Raw genomic sequence first — 18492 nt, 5'->3', positions numbered from 1 at the left:
TCCCATCCCATTCTTCATCAAGGTTCATTTTCCATTATCTTTATATACAGAAGATCAACTTAGTATATACTAAGTAAATATTTCAACAGACTGCACCCACACAGACACACAAAGTATAGAGTACTGTTTGAGTAGTAGTTTTACCGTTAAAATTCTCATAGCACTGTTTTGGGTAGATATGCAAGCATCATAGCCAAATTTTGTTTTTAATAGTATTTTCCAATAAAAGGAACAGGGGCTTCTTGGAGAAATAGTTGCTTCTGTAACTCAGGTAGGAAATAGACAAGGAGAGCTTGGAGTACCTTGGAGTGCCAGAAAGTAAGGAAGTACAAAAGAAAAGAAAAAAAATTGATGGGGCTATGGAATCAGTAACCAACCAAAAGAAGTCTCAATAGCCAAAGCTGGGATAATCTGAACAACAAAACAAGTTAAGTGGCACTGATCCCATTGTAAAGAATATTTAGAATGAGTACCTATGAATCCCTACTGATATAAATTAATCACTTAAGAAAAAAACAAAAAGAGTGTGTATGGAAGAGATGTAGGTTGGATAGACAAATCTCACAAACACAAAGTCCAAATCATTTATACAGATACTCTACCTCAAGACAGGTGCATAATTCCACACTGCTTACAAGTGAACTGCATATTGTGACACCAGGAAAAAAGATCAACTTGACATTGGAGAAACACAACAAACACTATCTCTATAAGATGGTGAAAGCCAACAAAAATAGGAATAAATCATGTTGGAAAAATGTACTCATGATATGATACAGTGAATATGATGCTTTATCTCTGAGGGTTTCATAAATTAAGTGTGACCATGAGAGTAACATCAAACAAATACCAGTGGAGGAATATCCAACTAGTATTATTTAAAACCATTCAGATTATTTAAAAATGGGCAAAATCTGACAATCCATAGCCAGGAAGAGTATAAGGATAAACAACAACTGAATGTAATGTGGTATTTTGGACAGCCTCTTAGAACAGGAAAGGACATTAGGTGAAAACTTGGAAAATATGAACAAAGTATGGACATTGGTTAATAAGAAGTATCAAATTTGCAAATTAATTGTAAAAAATGTACCATATGGATATAAGAAGTTAATGATAGAAGCAACATGGTTAGGGTGTATGGAAACTCTATATTACCTTCAGATTTTCTGCATACTAAATGTTCTTAAACAGTTAAATTTATTTTAAATTTACATTGGAAAGGAGCAATAGCATAATAAACACTGACTATGACTAAAATGGATTTCAGGTCATACAAATAAAAGCAATTCAAAATCAGACAGAAATAAAGATAAATATGGGTCACATATGTGTCACTGGAATCCCAGAAGTGTGGGAGGAGGACTGAAGGGACAGACAGAAAATAAATACGAGAAGAAATAATGACGATCATTTCCGAAATTTGATGAAATCTATACACACAGAAGTCCAAGCCCTTAATGAACCTGCACAGTCATACAACTCTATTACCAAATTGGTAAAAAAAAAAGTGATAGATAAGGAGAAAAATGATAAATAAATCTAAGACAAAAACATTACATGTAGAGGCATAAAGATGAGAAAATCCACAGACTTCTTTGTCAGAAGCTACTTACACCAGGAGACAATAGACAAATCCCTTTAAAATACTGAAAATTTTAAATAAACTAGTAAATTTAACTATCAACAATAAAAGCCAAAAAGTAATAATTACAATATTAAGAGTGGTAATGAAATATTTAGGGTGCAGTACCACAAAATAGAATTGATTAGAGAAGCTAAAGACCTGAGTGGACAAAGAACCATTCTAAGTCCATGCACTGTGGTCTGAATATTTATGACCCCCCAAAGCCCCACCATCAACTACCACTCCCACTAAATGCATCTGTTGAAGCTGGATCATCAATATGATATTATCTGGAGGTAGAGCCTTCCAGAAAGCCCTCAGGAATGGGATTATTTCCCCCTTAGAAAAGATCTTAGAAGAGAACTCAGACGGGGACAGTGCCATGGCTTACATGGTTAATCCTCTGCCTGCGGCACCGGCATCCCATATGTGCACCAGGTTCTAGTCCCGACTGCTCCTCTTCCAGTCCAGCTCTCTCTGTGGCCCAGGAAGGAAGTGGAGGATGGCCAGGTGCCATCCTGCACCCGCATAGGAGACCAGGGGGAGGCACCTAGCTCCTGGCTTCAGATAGGCGTAGCTCTGGTCGTGGCGGCCGTTTGTGGCGGCCATTTGGGGAGTGAGCCAATGGAGGGAGGACCTTTCTCTCTGTCTCTCTCTCTCTCATTGTCTAACTCTATCTGTCAAATAAAAAAAAAAAAAGGAAAGAAAAGAGACCACAGAGAGATTGTTTTTGCCATATGAAGACAGAGCTAGGTATCATATATGAACACATAAGAAGGCCCTCACCTGATACTGAATCTGCCAGCGGCTTGATAGTTGAACTTCCAGCCTCCAGAACCTTGAGAAAGGAATTCTAAGATATTTCAGAATAGCAGCCCAAATGGACTAAAACTTTGTGGAAAACTCAGTATTGTCAAGATATAATGTATCCCCAAGTTCCTTTACAGATTCAATGTAATTCCAGTAAAAATCCTCAGCAGCACATTTGTGAAATTTGACACGTTGACACGACAGACTATGAGGCAATGCGAAGGACCAAGGATAACCAAGTAGCTTCAAAAGTGAGAAAAAGCATTGGAGAATTTACAGTCCTTGATTATATTCACCACTGAGTTACAGGAACTAAGACCTTGCAATACTGGAATAATGATAGATACATAGAGCAACAGAATAAGCAGAAGTCTACAAACACATCCATGAATGTATTACCAAATGATTTTAATATAGTAGCTTTTTTGCAATACATTTCGCCTAACATATAATGCACATAAAGTGTACAGTTTAGTGGTAAAATGCACAGAATTCTACAGCCATCATCACAATTTCAGATATTTTTCATCAGTGACAAAAGAAATACCATAATCATTAGAAACCATTTAACTTTAACTCCTGACAGCTTTAGCCACTAATATGCTTTCTGTATCTATGGATTTGCCTGACCTAGACAACACCTATAGTAGATTTATACAATATGTGACTTTTGATGTATGACTTCTTGCATTTAGAATGATGTTTCCAAATCTCATCCATGTCAAATTGTGTGCATTAGTTTTGGTACTACTGAATAATCAATATATTTTTCTAATTACTGTCAGCAATTGGTTACATGATTATGGAGACTGGGAGGTTCAAGATCTGTAGTCAGTAACCTAGGGACCCAGGGAAGCCAAGAGCATAAATATGGTCCACGTTAGAAGGCTTGAAAACCAGTGGAGTTGATGATGTAAGTCCTTGTCTCAAGAGAAGTCTTAAGGTAGGAGAAAAGAGAGAATTATTTCTTCACAATCTTTAATTCTATTCAGTACTTTGGTGGATTGAATGAGGCCCAAGTATACTGAGAAAAAATATGTGCTTTATTCAGTTTATGGAATCAAATGTTAATCTGAACCAGAAATCTCACAGATACACTAAGGACATCGTTGAACCAAACACCTGGACACCCTATTGCCCAGTCAAGTTTACACATAAATTAATCATCAACAGCCACCCTTTATTAACTTGGCACCCATGGATAACTCCTTAAATCATACTGAATCTCCAAATAAATAAAATAACAAAACCGTAATTCTGATTAGCATGACACAGCTAAGTTTCGCTCAGTGAGAAACACACTAACCACTTCACCAGAAGAGGAGACAAAATCTTTGAGTGATACTTCCTCTTCTCCTTTATGTCCTGTAACTTAAATTGTAAAATTAACAATAATTCAATGCCTTGATGCAAAGTCAATATCTCTTATGTTACATGATAATGGAATAAAGAGGGAAGAAAACAAAGATGTCTTCCAGAGAAAATCACACACACACACACAATAAAATACGGCAGAATATTCATAACTATTGCAGTTTTCATTTCTGTAGCTGGACATTATGATCTCTGCTATTATTTGTAACTACCTTTTTTCTCAATCCATTTGGTATTTCCTTTGTCCTTAGCTAGATATGGTTCTTTACCCAGTAGGGTGATTCAAACCTTCATTTCATTCCTGAAGAGTCTGGGCCACTAATAATTCTGCCTGCATCAAGTTCTTGTGATTTTCCACTGATCTGAATCTCTAGAGATGATTATGGTGATACTAAGATCTCCTCATTTCCTCCACAGTGGAGTAGTAGTTCAGTTTCCCCTTGATAGTCAGTGTCAATCACTGACCCAGGATATAACTCCCTTCTTTGTTGACTTAAGACTTGAAGAGTACAAAGTGGCTGGGGAGCTGTCTGAACTTCCAGTTCAATAGAGTCATTGTGTGTCTTCCGGTGGAAGCATTCCCCCATTACAATGAAGATCTCTAGGCCAGCAGAGTATAAGCTTATGGGGATAGGAACTTGGAAACATTTTGCTAATGAATCAGTAGAGGTAATAGTGATGCCACTCCCAATTGTAGCACTTGAATCCTGAACCTGTGAATCCTGGCTGTGGGAGAAGCAGCAATTTATATTTGGCACTGATTCAAGGAATAGATAACCTCATAGAGAACCTTGCTATGGACTTGCAAAGTACTAATTCCCAGCTGATGCTATAACTGCACCCTAGAATGACCATCACCATTCTAGCAAACTCTGTTTCAGGATGGAGATGACCATAATAGACCAGTGAATGCCATGATCATGGCTTCATTTCTGTATTTCTTTTGCCATGAAGTGAGTTTCTTAACCAAAAGCAAGGCTGCAGGGAATGTCATGGAGGTGGCTAAGGCATTATGTAAGCCCATTAATTATTTTTGACACAAACATTGTATGAATGGAAGGTAATTCTAAATGCAGAATAATATCTATTTCAATAATAAATACTAGACCTCTCATGATGGAAGTGGCCCAACATCATCAAAATGTCACCAGATACCTAGCTGATCACTGCAGAGTGATGTCATAGCTGGGACTCAATGTTTGTCATTGCTCCTGGAACACTCAACAGTGATCATAACCTCGTTAGCCTCGTTAATAAGAACTCCATGTTTCTAGGCCCCGTGTATATCATCCATCCCTGCCACTTTCTTCACTTTGTTCATGAGCACATTGGTTGACCACAAAGGTGACTAAGAAAGATTACAGATATCCACATAACAAATTGTCCTACCCACTCGATTAGTAAAATTCTCCCCTGTTAAGGTCACTCTTCTGTGAGCATTCACATGGGAAACAAATATCTTCATGTTTTATTGCCCATTCAGATAGGTCTAACCACATACCTGTCTTCCTGGGTTTCCTTCTTAGTAATTTTCCCACCACATTCCTTCAAGTTCTTTTTATAAAGATTTATTTATTTATTTGAAAGGCAGAGGTACAGAGAGGCAGAGAGAAGGAGAGAGAGGAGGAGGTGCTGGTTCACACCCCAGTTGACTGCAATGCCCAGAACTGGGCCAAGTCAGGAGCCAGGAACGTCTTCTGGATCTTCAATGTGGGTTCAGGGCCCAGGCACTTGGGCCATTTTCTACTGCTTTCCCAGGCCATAGCAGAGATTGGATTTGAAGTGGAGCAGCTGGGACTCAAATCAGCACCCAAATGGGATGCCAGCGCTGCAGGTGGGGGCTTTACCTGCTGCACCACAGCACTGGCCCCTTCCTTCAAGTTCTTGATCATCCAGAAAAATCATTGACTTCAGCCCATGAATTTGTAGGTATTTGTACATATTTCCATTATTCCTTGCAAGCAAAATGGAAGATGCCATGCTATGACCAAGTAGGTTAATGGCAAAAATGCACAGAAAAATTAAATCAGCCACAAGTTCATCTCGTCCGGTGCAGAAAAATCATTTGGCAGAATCTAAGAACACTTAATGAAAAAACGCCCAGAAAACTGGGACTGGAAGGGATCTAATACAGGACAACAAAGAACATTTATGAAAAACGCACAGGTATCACAACCATGAAACACTGAACGCTTTTCATCTTAATATCAGGAGCAAAGCAAGAATTTCTGCTTCTGCTAATGCTATCCAATGGTATAGTAGAAATCCTAGTCAGAGCAATAAGGTAAATAAAAAAAAGAAGGAAAAAGCACCCAAATTAGAAAGGAGAAAAGCATCTGTATTAAAAGATGAAAAGATCCTCTACAGAGAAAAATCTCAAAAAATCCACAATATTTAAAATGTGTGTGTGAGTGTGTGTGTGTGTGTGTGTGTAGTAGTAGTAGTAGTAGTAATAGTAAAGCTAATCAGCAAATTCATTAAAGTTGCAGGGCACAAGATCTATACAAAAGTCAGATATTTTTCTATTCACCAACAAAGTAATATGAATTAGAAATGAAAAAGGTTCATCTATGTTTGCCAGTGGTCAGTGAAAGAAGAGGAAATGTGGTGTAAATGGACATGAGCAATAATGTGGGTGATGGAAATCTTCTGCATGATAATTCAGTTTGTGGTTGTAACTCTATGCATTTGATTATCCTATGAACCCTACGTTTGAAAATTGATTGCATATAAATTAAATCTCAAAAAAGACAAAATATTGATTTTAAACTAAAATGTATTATTAAAATACTCCATTTAAAAAATGTTTGAATGCATAGAGAAGAGTAAGGAATGATGGGCAGCACAATATAATATCCAAAAACTGGGTTATGATTTATAAATTTTGTGTACAGCATGTATCCATTAGTTTTACAAACATAAAAATGCTATATAAAATTACAAAAGACCACGACACACTTCAGATTGCTTCAGTTTAAATGTTAATGCTTTAAAGTATTCACACTCATCGTGTGAAGCAGACCAATTTTTGACAATTATAAAGCAAAGTGTTAAAATATGATGAGTTGACACCAACCACTTAATGTCCACTTTTACAGTATGTCTCATAAAATTGTGCATACTGGAACTCCATTTTTGTATGAATACAACTGAAAAGATTCCAGAAATCTAGATCATCACTGAAAATTCAAAGGCCATATCCAGTGAAATTGTTTGGTGTGTTTGACTAGAAATCTGGAAAGCTACTTGACAATCACAGGGGCATCTAAAATTCAACCAAGTGAAATAATAACAAGATAGCCTCCTAGGACCTAGGAAACAAACTCCAAGAAGTGCTGGAGGTGTGGAGAAGCCCAAGTTGGCACGGATTTTCATGGTTAAGCCATGTGTTGCCCTCGGTCCCATAAAGAATGATCTACTTGCAGAAGAGAAGGCATCCCCAGGATTCCTGCAGACAAACTAAATGTTAGCCATCCAGAGAAATGAAACTTGAAAGGATAGAATTAGAAAATTAAAACTGGTTCAAACACAACTCGGGGCTCAAACTTCAAAATGTTAGCATTTTTAATCTGCTCTTGGATAGGCAATAGAAAGCACATCTAACTTTAGATAAAATATAAGGGCAGGCACATGGCCTAGCAGTTTAAATGCCAGTTTACAACCCATTTCGGAGTACTTGGGTTCAGTTCTCAACTCTGCTCCTGATTCCAGCTTCCTGTGAATGCAGACCCTGGGGGACAGCAGGTGACGGTTGAGTTAGTTCACTCCTGGCATTGGCCCAACTCCTGACCCCTGCCATTCTGGGCCTTTGAGGAGGGAACCAGTGGGTGGGAGTATTCTTGCTCTCCCTCCCTCTCTAAATAAACACATCTCTATCCATCTATCATCTATATGTCTACCTGTTTCTCTGTCTACCTTCTATCTCTATCTACCTACCAATACTGCCAGTCCTGGCTTAGGATAAGTAGAAGTGGATTCAAGAAGCTCTTGGAGGGGCTGGGGCTGGGGCTGGGGCTCTGGCATAGTGGGTAAAGCCACTGTCTATGATGCCAGCATCCCATGTGGGCACTGGCTCATGTCCTGGCTACTCCATTTCTGATCCAGCTCCCTACTGATGGTCTGGGAAAAGCACTGGAAAATGGCACAAGTACTTGGGCTCCTGTCACCCACATGGGAGACCTGGAAGAAGCTCCTGGCTCCTGGCTCTGGCCTGGCCCCATCAGCCAATGTGGCCATCTGGAGAGGGAGTCAGCAGATTAAGGTCAATCTCATCCTCCCCCCCAACCACTCTGTCTCTCTCTCTCTGTAACTTTGCCTTTCAAATAAATAAATAAATATTTATAAAAAAAGAAGCTCATGGATACATTTATAGATGATCAACCCATAATGAATATTTAGAGCAAAGACATTTTAATTCAACCATTATGGACAATAAAGTCCTTTGGAAATTTTCTGAAAGTATTGGCACAAAATAGCTTGCATATATATATACAGAGAATATTACTATAAATAACAAGCATAATAACAAGGTAATGTATTTATTATCCTCACTCTAAATACTGAAAACTTATGACTTTGTGATAGAAAAAACAATTGCCAGAATTCTTTACAGTAAATGAATCAAGCAAGACGGAAGCCTCTGTTCCAGTAAAAATCTAGTCTTATTCAGTCTTATTCTGCCCCTCAACCCACACATGCGCACACACACATGCACACAACACATAAACACATGTGCATGCACACACATGAAGACACACATATGCACACACACGCACACACATACACACATGTGCACATACACACAGTTTAGAAAGCTCGAGTCTGACTCTCAGCAGAGAGTAGAAAGCGTCTGGTTATGTGTACCACAAGGAACAGGCTGACTTCGCTATGCTCTTTGAGAAAACTCAACCTCTGATTCTGTATAGAAACAGTCAGATCTGAGCTCATTCTCAAGCGAAATTCTCCTCCCACAAATTCATCAAACATGGATGCTTATCCTACATCCCTGAGCTGGTAAAAAAAAAAAAAATGAAACTCTCTTGTTCTAAACCTGTTTTCTTTCAATTACAGCAGATATGAAAGAGAAAGTTATGCCACCTAGATCAGGGTCAGACTCTCCACAAAACAGAAATAATGATTTCTGCTCCACAGAGTGGTAGGAACCAGGGACACAAACTGTTAGAAGTGCTTGGCATGAGGCTGATACCTAACAAGTCCTCAGGTCATGGTAGCTGTTGTGAATGTCACTTTCATAACTCTGTAATGATAAAGCCATCAACGTGGCAATCCTTTGGGGAGTTCCCACTAAGAAAGCATGCAAGTAACAGTTACAGGGACCTGGCACAGGGGACCTAAGGCTCCTGCTGCTCCATTTACCCCAAGATCAGATTTCATCCCCTTTACAGGCAATTCTCTTGGTCCATCACTAGGAGTTAGCTGCAGCACGATGCCTTTTGAATCCAGCTCTCAAGTCTTCTCACTTTTCCTTCTTGCATTTCATGCCATGAACAGTCCTCTCCACCCTAACTTGTGTTATGCTCTATTTATAAGAAAATAAAGCGATAAAATAGGTCAAACATGAATTAATCATCCTAATTTATTATTTTCATGTGTGTTTGAAAGGGTGAAGATGAGGGAATAGCAACATTCCTGCCTGTACCAACCCTGTGTGCTTAGAATAGTCAACAGCAATTCTTGCCACTTCTAAAATATGGCAGTCCTCGTGTGTGTGTGTGTGTGTGTGTGTGTGTATTTGAAACACACAGAAAATCAGAGAAAGTGAAAGAGAGAGAGAGAGAGAAATGATTGCCTCTTTACTCCAAACACAATTTTATAAATCCAATGTGTGATACATTAGACCTTTCGTTTTGAGTTTTTACTGGCAATGGTACTAGAACAACCTTCTAAACAGCTACTACTGCTGAATTTTAAAATCTTCCTGGCCCTGCCCTGAGCCACATTTTAAAGGTACATCAATGCATGCTTGGCTCACTCAATATTCAGGAACCTTATACTTTTTTAACATAAATTAATTTTACCAAAATATGACAGCATTTCCCAGCACTACTGCAAGGAGACAAAACTTATGCCAATCTATACTACTAAGAAAAAGGAAGGACACAAATAAGTATACGTTTCTAAAGAAAGATGTGTCCACCTAAACCAGGTTTTATTTCATCCCCTTTACTCTTGAAGAACTCCTTGATACTAATTGAAATGAATTTTTAAAGGGTTTGTAAAGTAAGCCTCTTAAAAATTTGATCAAACATGGTTAATAGTTTTTCACAGGAGACTTGTCTAGCATTTTAACTCAGTTTTCCGCTGGTCTTATCTGCCCCAGGGCCATCATTTTCTGTAAAAATAGGACAGATTTTACTCTACAAGCACATATCCTGTTAATTTAGCACTGAGTTTTCAGCATAGGAATGCTTAGCATAGAAGAATTTCTTCAGTCTCATCAACTGGCACACAGGAACTGCACATTCCAAGGAAGAAGGCGATATTTATTTTTTCAAACCCTATTCCAGCCAACTACCATAAACTTGGTTATTCTGAGAGCTCCTTGTTTCACATGATTTGGAGTCAGCCAACAGGTGACTGGATATGAGAGTGCATTTGCCTACTCCTCAGGGATCCTGCTAATGGGACCAAAACTTGGAACCAGGATTCCAAATGGAAAACCCTCAATCCAGGATCAGCAGCCCCTTCAAGTGCCTCTTCCGACGTTCACACCAGGAGGTGGTGTTCCAAGGTGGTCTCAGCACTGCATTGGCCAGGATGGATCAGCAGGAAGCTCATTAAAGGAAAGAAAATCCAGTTAACATCAGGTACTCAGCACTGGGCAAACTGAAGTGGCATGGTGTCACCTAAGGTCACCCAGTCCTTGGAGATTGAAATAAAGTTGGCTGGAGTCCTGATTCCACATCCTGTGAGACATGCCTAGATTTCCCCCCAAGATTTCTTCAAAATACCAGAATCTCATGTTCTCAAGGTCCTATCTTGCCTCAGATTCTTTTGCTTGTCGAATTTCTGATACCCATTCCTTTTGCTTGTATCTCTCTGCTTGTGGCATTTTCATTTTTCTACTCCAGACGTGGAGCTCATCTGTTATTGTTTCTTTCTCTCCCCCACAAAAATATGGCATTTTTGTGAGTAGTCAATCTTTGTGAAGGTTTTTGATGTGAGCAAAAGCTTGGCACATGAAGTAGTAATTAAGCAAAGTAGTGGATGTTATTCACCCTTGTTCTTAAGTTGCTCAGCCACGCTGACCTTGAGATTGCTCACTGGTCATGGTTCTTCTTTGGCTCCCACCTTTCACTGTCTTCAGCCCTCACTCCTCGTCTCAGCTCTCATCTACATTCACACCCGTGCTTTTCCTCATGCAAACGTTCACTTTGTTCACTGTCTCTGAACACATATTCTCAGAAGCTCACTTTCCCCATTGCCTAAAGAACAATAATCCTTTACTTAAATAAAAGCAACGTGTGATCAGCTATCACAATAAATCAACTCATCTTTTAAAATTCTGCTATGTAACAATCAAAATCACTACCTCACCCCAAATCTGCCATGCATACCATGAAAAGCTTCCTTTCTGGTCCATTCCTGAAAAACATACGGATTGCTTCCTCTACCGGTCTGGGAGGAAAGAAGAGAGAGGAATTATTCTACCAAAATGCCATCATCCTGTGCTCTCTTGGCCCATTGGGATCAACCAGACCTTTCTCCATCTGGGAGAGATGATTCCCTAGAGAAAGGGTATGAGCTTCGTATCTGATTAGCTCAACTCTTCGTGCATGGTCCTAGGACTGCTAAGGTTCATAAAAGTCTGAAATGTGGGGAATCAGGACATAATTGATTCCAAGATCTCAGAATACATTTTCCCAAAAATTCATTCTCTATTTCCCACATCAAATTATCCTCTATAGTTGTTTACTAAAGTGTGCTAGGGAAAGTTCTATGAGGAGCGCTACAATAAAATACAAAGTAAACCAACTAAAACAGTGTCAGAAGCACAAAGATACTTAACTGTTAATTATTGAACCATTCCTTTTAAATGGTTTTAACAAAAGGAGTTGAAATTATTCAGTGAAATCTTCTACTTATAAATGAGAAACAAATTTGAAGTCCAATATTCTCTTTTTAACAGTTTCATAAGGAGTCTTCTTAGATAACATCCATGCTCTTTTGAACACATATTCTATATTTAGGGCCATCTTCCACCAGCCAAGCCTTATCCTCAGTAGAGTCTTACAATGTTAATTAATTTTTCCCAACTATATCTATGCCCACTTTTGCATGAACCTACATTTCCCTACAAAATTCAGAAAACACAAGTAAATTCTCAGCTATTATCCTCAATGAAATAATCCTGGTACCCTGTGTACATCACAACTAGCCGCATTCCTGGTGTCCAGCCAAAGAATGTAAAAATGCTGGTTTCAGCCTCAGTTGGTCTGTTCCAGCTGTTCAGATTCTATGAACTACAAAGTTAAATGTAATGGGAAGAAATTCCTCATTTGGAAGCTGATTACTCTCTGGAATATCCCACAAGGCCATGTTGTCTTCTTTGTGGACTACTTATTTAGACATCTGCTCCTCTTATAGCTTTGCACAGACTCTTACCAAAGGTTCCCTTTTTTATTTATTGTCCATATTTCATTTTTTTTTAAAATCCTTTAGGCCTCTGTTTCTCCTCAGAGCCTTTTATTTCTGTCCCCCTGAGACATAACTCAATGTGAAGACTCAATGATGCAAACCCTGTCCAAATCAATGAATCTTCTCTCCATTCTCCACACTTCCTGTTGATAGTCTATTTGTCTCTCTTCATTTCCCAAATTTCCAGAGCAATATCAAGACTTCTGCTGGTCTCATGCCATGGCAGCCTCTGTCTATTGCTCTAAAATTCTGTTGGCTGTGCATCCCATCTCCTACGGAAGATTCCTCATACGCCTATGCTGCAGCTGGAAAAATCATTGTCTACAGAGCCCTGAAATTAAGCTGCGTTGATAGTGTCCTCAAAGCCTAAGCCTTCAGGGGTCACTTCCTTGTGTTATTCCCTTACTTCTTTCAAGTAAAGCTAATTGATATTAAAAGTAAAAAGTAAGTGTACTGTCCATTCTAGCTTGATTGCCCTCCTTTGCTCTCACTTGCAACCCTACCAGTGTTTTCTGCATCTCAAGACCTCTTTTTCTCCCCTCTTGTTTCTCTTTACTTTTGGGTCCTGACATTTCTTTTTTCCAAACATGTCTCCAGATCCTGCTTGGTGATCATCCACCTAGAGAGAGTTGTGATATTAATGATTACAGGGACCTTCAAAAACATCTCTTGCTCCCCCACACCTGGACTCCATTTTTCACTGGGCTGAAGAGGGTAAGTTCCTACTGGTGCATCCTCTTATCAGACCAGTCTGGCCCAGGTCTGGTCTGTGCTGTTAGGAACCTACCAGCTCCCTTTAATGTGACTTATTTAACCTTATCTTCCTTTCAAACAGTCGTCACAAGACCACCTACAGGGACCAGGTGATAACCTAAAGAGGAAAATGGGACAAGCGAGAATTACTATTAACTGGAGAGAACCAGCTCCAAGAAGAGTGACTTCCATTTTTCCTTTCCAGTCAACTGTTGTCCCATGAGGCTCTGGGCCAGGGACATCAGAATGTCCATCCTTGGAACATTTTATCTGAAACACCCATTTTTCTCATTTTAAAACTAGCAATACCTTTTCACCAAGATGGTGCTGCCCACGCCCTCCCAAATCTGAAGCCAAGCAAAGGCTTTGAAGGCTAAGAAGGCAGTACTGAAAGACATCCACAGCCACAAGAACAAAACAAAAAACAAACAGAAAGATCTGCATATCACCCACATTCCAGTGGCCCAGGACACTAAGTCTCCAGTGGCAGCCCAAGCGTCCTCAGGACAGAGTTCCCAGGAGAAATAAGCTTGACCACTATGCCATCATCAAGTTCCTCCTGACCACTGAATCTGACATGAGGAAGACAGAAGACAATACACTCACGTTCATTATGGATGTCAAGGCCGACGAGCACCAGACCAAACAGCCTGTGAATAAACTCAGTGACTCCGAAAAGAAGGCGTATTTTGGACTGACTGCTGATTATGAAGATTTGGGTGTCACCAAAAAAATTGGGATTATCTAAACTGAGTCCAGCTGGCTAATCCTAAATGTATATGTTTTGTCACTAGAAAGAAAGAATACTTTTTATAAAAGTGTATTAACAAAACAAAATATGTGTGTCGGCCTCATGTAACTCAGTGATAGTCAAATTGAGACTTGTGGTTTAGGCCCATTGATTATAAAACAAAAGTAACTGCAGTGGCATGCTGGTCACACCCAAACAGACAGTACAAGGGATGGAGAAGCTGGTGTCATTTTCAGAGAGAAGGTCTATCTTATACACCATTGTTAGAATCATCTGTGGCTTTTAGCCTAGCCTGCAAGATGGAACAGAAATGGAAAAATAATTTTAAACTAAGCTGAGCAAAGATAGACAAATTATAGTTCTTATAATACAGTTGCTTGTGGTATTTTCTCCTTTGAGCTTCATAGCAGTGCTAAGAGGCAAGGAGATACAACTTACTTTAGATCCATAGTCTCCCCTGGAGATGTAAATAAGACCAAGTTTATTACTGCAATCCCAAGAACTAGATCCCCTCATGTTTAATTTGCTTTCTCAAAATCTGTATGGTTGATTTGATGAGAATCGTTCTACCTTACGTATTTCATTTTCTCCATACTCCTGTTGTCTCTTTTTACGTCAAAAGTTTCTTTGTCATAAATCACACAATGCATAAATTATCTCTGACTCTAGACAAGAGAGGCTATGGTACAAATCACTGATAATATTTCAGATACAAAATAGCCACCATCTGAACTCAGCTAACACTCAGAAGCACAGATCCTGTTGCATTTACTCATAACAAGATGGAAGGTGATTATAAATCTGCAATCTCAAATTGTCCTGACTTTTCCAACAGCCCTTTGGACCAAAAAAACCTTCCTTCCTCCACTCTCAATTTCTGCAGTCCCACCATAAAGCTAGAAATTGCAGGTGTATTGATGTTAGAAGATGATTTTATGATAACAAAATTAAGTACAAAACCAATATTTATCATTTTTCGTATTCTGGAGGTTGGTAGTGCTTCTTCCTTGGCCTCAGTTGTCTGTAAAGAATTGGAACCTCTATCTTATCCTAAGCACTTGTATGACTTTAAGGAGGGCGATCTTCCTCCCCTGTGTGTTGGATCTCTCTTCTACAAAATGATGAATTGTGATTGCATAATATCTAAGAGGCCCTTGTGATTCAAAATCAGGAAGTCACAGCTCCCATTGAATTCTGTGAAATCTCCGGAAAGAGCATCCCAGCTAGGCTCCTCAAGGAAGCTTTCACAAAAGGAGTAGCCATGACGGTACACTTTGCAGAAGGAGAAGGCTCTAATCAGTGGGAACACAATCCAGACAAAGGAAAAAAGTGAGCAGAGGGTGGGGAAAAGGAAATACACTGTGCTGTCTCCTACCTACACGCACAGCTGTTGACAAAGAGCTCTCCTGTTCTGTGAATAAAGCCATATACAAATTTGCTTGAAAAGCAAGGTCAAGTTTATTTGTTACAACCTTCTTGAGATACGATTCACAGACCACAGAGTTCATGTATCTGACATACATGATGCAAGAGTTTTTAGCATACCAACAGATGTGTGCAATCACCACCATCATTTTACAACATATGTATCACCACCACCCCCGAACAAAAAAGATTCTTAAACCCTTTATCTTTTTTTTATTTTTTTAGGTTTTTTTTTTTTTTTTTTTTTTTGACAGGCAGAGTGGACAGTGAGAGAGAGAGACAGAGAGAAAGGTCTTCCTTTTGCCTTTGGTTCACCCTCCAATGGCCGCCGCGGCTGGCGCACCGTGCTGATCCAATGGCAGGAGCCAGGTACTTCTCCTGGTCTCCCATGGGATGCAGGGCCTGAGTACTTGGGCCATCCTCCACTGCACTCCCTGGCTACAGCAGAGAGCTGGCCTGGAAGAGGGGCAACCGGGACAGAATCCGTTGCCCCGACCGGGACTAGAACCTGGTGTGCCGGTGCCGCAAGGCAGAGGATTAGCCTAGTGAGCCACGGCACCGGCAAACCCTTTATCTAACACCTCAAACCACTCCTGCCCCTTTCCCAGCCCTAAACAACAACCTACCTTCTGTCTCCATAGATTTCGCTGTTCTTGACATTTCCATGGAAAGGGATCATACACATGGGCACAGACTGACTTCTTTTGCTTAGTGTAACATTTTCAGCAAGTCGTATTAGCCATCAGCATTTCACTCCTTTTATTGCTAATTAATACCCCATGGTATGCATATAGCACCCTTTGCCTACCCATTTAGGAGACGATAGATGCTCTTGAACACCCCCACACCAGGATGTGTGTGAGTGCATGCTCCCATTTCTCATGGGTGTACTCCTGGGGGTAGAAATACTGAGTCAAGTGCACATTCTGTATTTAACATTTTGAGAAACTGCCAGACTGTTTTCCAAAGTGATTGCACCATTTTACATTCCCACCCAGCCTTGTTATTGTGTCTTTTGATTATGGAAATCCCAATGTATATTTCACTGTGGCTATTTTTTAGAGATTTTATTTTTATTTATTTGAGAGGTAGAGTTACAGACATAGAGAGGGAGCAATAGAGAGAAAGGTTTTCCATCTGCTGGTTCACTCCCCAGATGATCACAATGGCCAGATGTGAGCCAATCCAAAGCCAGGAACCAGGGGCTTCTTCCAGGGCCCCCATGAGGGTGCAGGGGCCCAAGCGCTTGGACCATCTTGCACTGTTTGCCAAGCTATAAGTAGAGAGCTGGATCAGAAGAGGAGCAGCCGATACTTTAACCCGCGCCCATACAGGATGTCAGCAACACAGGCTGAGGCCTAGCCCACTATGCCATAGCACAAGCCCCTCATCATGTTTTTAATTTGCATTTCCTTGATGACTAATGGAGTGGAACATCTTTTCATGTGTTGCTTGATTTTTTTTTTTTTTTTGACAGGCAGAGTGGACAGTGGAACAGAGAGAGACAGAGAGAAAGGTCTTCCTTTACCATTGGTTCACCCTCCAATGGCCGCTGTGGCCGGAGCACCATGCTGATCTGAAGCCTCTGATCAGAAGCTGGGAGCCAGGTGCTTCTCCTGGTCTCCCATGGGGTGCAGGGCCCAAGCACTTGGGCCATCCTCCACTGCACTCCCGGGCCACAGCAGAGAGCTGGCCTGGAAGAGGGGCAACCGGGACAGAATCTGGCGCCCCGACTGGGACTAGAACCCGGTGTGCCGGCAGAGGATTAGCCTATTGAGCCGCGGCGCCGGCCTTGCTTGATTATTTGTATATTTTCTTTGCAGAAATATTCAGATAAGCCATTTTAATTTGTCTTTTGTTGACTTGTAAGAATTCTTCATATAGTTATTCTGGGTATCAGTAACTCATCAGATATATGATTTGTAAATATTTTCTGCCATTGTGGAAGAAAAGCCAAATTATTAGCCTCATTCAATTTCAAAGAGCAGAAACAAGCAAGTCTTGGAGTATAAGATTACAAATACTGCAATATTTTCTGCTCTGCAAACCCAATTTAGTTTTTATACAATATGAATCAAATATTTATGCCTTACTTAAAAAAAAAAGATGTATTTATTTATTTGAAAGGCAGAGTGACAGAGAAAAAGGGAGAGGCATAGAGAGGGAGAGAGAGAGAGATCTTCCATCTGCTGATTTACTCCCCAAATGGCCACAACAGCCAGGACTGAGCTGGCCGAAGCCAGGAGACAGGAACTGGATCCAGTTCCCCCACATGTTTGGCAGGGGGAACTTGGTACTTGGCTGGACATCCACCACCTCCCAAACACATTAGCAGGAAGATGGATTGGAAATGTAGAGTAGCCGGGACTTGAACTAGGCACTCGTATATGGGATGTGGACATTCAAAGTGGCAGCTTAACCTGCTGCACAAAGCCCACCCAATGCAACTTTAGGGGCTCTCATTAAAGTCATCCCTAAGCTGCATGATAAGAAAATAAACACACAAAAGCATGTGTGTAGTGTCTCTGCAGAGAATGACTTCTTCCCGCTCTGGTAAGACTATTGAGGTTTTTATAAGTCATGTTTTACCAATTCACGTACTAGAATTACATCTGAAAGTGAGTCTTGGAAGGCATTTGGCCACATGCTGCAACCATTAAAATGATGTTCGGTCCTACAGAGGATGTGTCAGAGGTGCCCTCTACACAAAGTATGACTAGATAGTTCAAAGTCTCATATGATTGACCCATTAGTTGCTTCCAAAGAAAGAATAGCACAAACCCAGGAGACGTGTAAGCACTGGCTCATTTTCTTGTTAGATTGTGGTCTCTGTTGTGCGCTGAGTGGAAAAATGTAATTCACTGGTCACTTTGCTATGAACAACAAAGGATTTCATTTCTGAGAACACACCCAGGCAGAAAAAGGTGTTTTTAGATCACAGAGCTCAGAAAACATAATTCTGGATGTGAAGCAGAGGTCAAAGATGGCCAGAGCTTTCTTGTTACTCGTGTTCACTTTATCTTCTGCTCTGACAATTCCAGCTGGGTGCCTTGCTCCAAGCCTACCTTAAAATTGCCTTTCCTGGAGCAGTGAA

The sequence above is a fragment of the Oryctolagus cuniculus genome, chromosome 17, assembly GCF_051225735.1.
Source record: "Oryctolagus cuniculus isolate XC-2025 breed Fujian yellow rabbit chromosome 17, ASM5122573v1, whole genome shotgun sequence".
Taxonomy (NCBI): Eukaryota; Metazoa; Chordata; class Mammalia; order Lagomorpha; family Leporidae; genus Oryctolagus; species Oryctolagus cuniculus.
This window is presented reverse-complemented; position numbering follows the sequence as displayed.